The sequence below is a fragment of the Oratosquilla oratoria genome, chromosome 3, assembly GCF_046742065.1.
Source record: "Oratosquilla oratoria isolate Oo_2021 chromosome 3, ASM4674206v1, whole genome shotgun sequence".
Taxonomy (NCBI): domain Eukaryota; kingdom Metazoa; phylum Arthropoda; class Malacostraca; order Stomatopoda; family Squillidae; genus Oratosquilla; species Oratosquilla oratoria.
Window position 1 is genome coordinate 9,630,307 of NC_134779.1, and position 2,500 is coordinate 9,632,806.

The 2,500-nt window shown below is 36.4% G+C and overlaps 1 protein-coding gene across 1 annotated transcript in view; it reads left to right on the plus strand.

Moving 5' to 3' along the window:
- LOC143041529 (calcium-activated chloride channel regulator 4A-like) overlaps nucleotides 1–2,500 on the plus strand; it is a 148,635-nt gene that overhangs the window by 143,902 nt on the left and 2,233 nt on the right. The gene's annotated exons all lie outside the window — the stretch shown is intronic.

Below are 2,500 nucleotides of genomic sequence, written 5' to 3' on the forward strand. Positions count from 1 at the left end.
CACGAAAGAAAGAACTTAAGTAGATTATTAGAGATAGAGAGAGAGATGAGCAAAAATAGGACTCGGTGGGAAAATGAAATCATGGACTTAAGAAAAGAGGTCATTGGTTTAATTGATTGTTTATCTAAGACTAACCATGAAATTTCTGACCTGAAAAAAGCTAACTTGGATCTTACAAACGAAATTAAAGAAATGAAAAGAGACATAAATGAACTGAAGAATGATAATGAAAAGAAGAAAACTAATGATAATAATAGCGAAAATCTAAAGCAGGAAGTGAACAACAAATTCCAAGAATTGACACAAAAGATCGAAGAAAACTTAGGTGGGGACAGTATCCAGGAAATTAAGAAGTGGAAAGAAAATATTGAAAATAAAGAAATTGCTTTCAAAGAAATAGTCAAGCAGCAAATGCAAGATAATGCAAAAGACACAATCATTCAAGTGATTAACGAAAAAGCAAATTGGGTCAGGGACACAGTAGATAGGAAGAAATGTATTGTGGTTTATGGGCTTAAAGAAAAACAAGGATTGGCGAGGTACATGAGAGAAAAAGAAGAAAAAGAGACAGCAGTAGAAATCCTTAATGAAATTCAGGGGGAGATAGTGATTCAGGCACAGACTTAGAAGAGACTTACAGAATTGGTCGCTATACTAAGGATAGGAATCGACCTCTAAAGATAAAACTAAGGTCACAAGTGGTAGTAGAAGACATATTTGAAAAAGTAGGTAACTTGGCAAAGAGTGAAAAATACAATAAGATATGGATAAAAAGAGAAATGAGTACTGAGGAATTAGAAAAAGAAAGGGCGCTAAGAGAAGAAGCAAAGGAAAAAAACTTGAAAAGATCAGAGACAGAATGCAAAGAATTCCAGTGGAGAGTAATAGACTTGAGATTAAGACAATGGCGCTTCAAAACGAACAAAACAAGGGAAGAAGAAACCAGGGAGAAGGAAGAAAATTAAAAGTGGCCTATACCAACATTGACGGACTAATTTCGGGACTGAACGAACTCAATGATTATCTGTTAGAAGCAAAACCAGACATAATGGGAATTGTAGAGACTAAACTAAGAGGTGAAATACCATCCACTGTTATCGGACAAGGTTTATACAACTACTGGATAAAAAACAGGGACAAGAAACAGGGAGGGGAATCATGTTCTTGGCCAAGAAAGACCTAAAGGTGACAAAAATTGCAGAGGGCAAAGGTAATGCTGAATTGATCATGATAAAAGTCGAAGGCAAGAATATGAAAAGTAGAAAGTTTGTGGTGACTTATGTGCCTCCAAAAACAAGCGCTTGGAAAGAAATTGAACATAAAAAAATGCTAGATGACACAAGAAAATCACTCAATGAGATACTAATGGGTAAGGGTAATCTGGTAGTTATGGGGGACTTCAATTGCAAAGAAATTTGTTGGGACAGCATGACAGTGCAAGGAGGAGATGACTCGTGGGGCAATGTACTGCTAGATATGACCATGGAGTACACAATGACCCAATGGGTCCATGAAAACACAAGGTACAGAAATAATGAAGAGCCATCGAAACTAGATCTAATATTTACAACAGAGCCTGAAATAGTGCATAAAGTCCAGTATGAGACACCAATTGGAAAGAGTGACCATGTACTCATCGAAACTATACTAAAGGAAGAAATAGACATAGAGAGGAACGAAAAGCATAGGAAAGGAAGACTGAGGTACAACAAAACAGACTTTACAAAACTAAAGACATTCTTCCGGAATGCAAACTGGGAAATATTTTACAGGGAAGAAACAGCAGTGGAAGAGAAATGGAATATATTGATGGAAAACTACAATGAAGGGGTAAACAGGCATGTACCAAGACAAAAGCGAGAGAGAGAGTACATTAAATGTTGGTTCAACAAAAGATGCAGTGAGGCAAAAGACAGAAGGGACAAAGCTTGGAAAAAGTGGAGAAAAGACAAAAAACAAAGCAAATGGCAAATTTATGTTAACTATAGAAATGAGTATGTTAATGTGAGAAGAGAGGAGAAAAGGAACCATGAGAAGGATATTATAGACAAATGCAAAGAGCAACCCAAACTATTCTATCGGTATGTGAATGGTAAACTTAAAAACAAACAGGAATTGGTGAAACTATGCCAAGGAAACATAGAATACACAGAAGATTTAGAGATGGCCGAAGTCATGAACAATCACTTTAAATCTGTTTTCACCAGAGAGAAAATACCGAATTGTGACATAGACAAAAACAAGAAATCTCCCCTCATGAATGAGTTTACAGCATCACTAAAGGAAATATCAGAACATTTATCAAGGCTGGATGTCAGAAAATCACATGGTCCGGACGGTATTGCAAATTGGATTCTAAAGGAGTGCAAAGAAGAACTAACAGACAAAATACACATCTTAATAAACAGCTCACTCAAAGAAGGAAAGATACCCGAGGACTGGAAAAACGCTAACATTGTACCAATACACAAAGGAGGAAACAAAGAAGAACCCACCAACT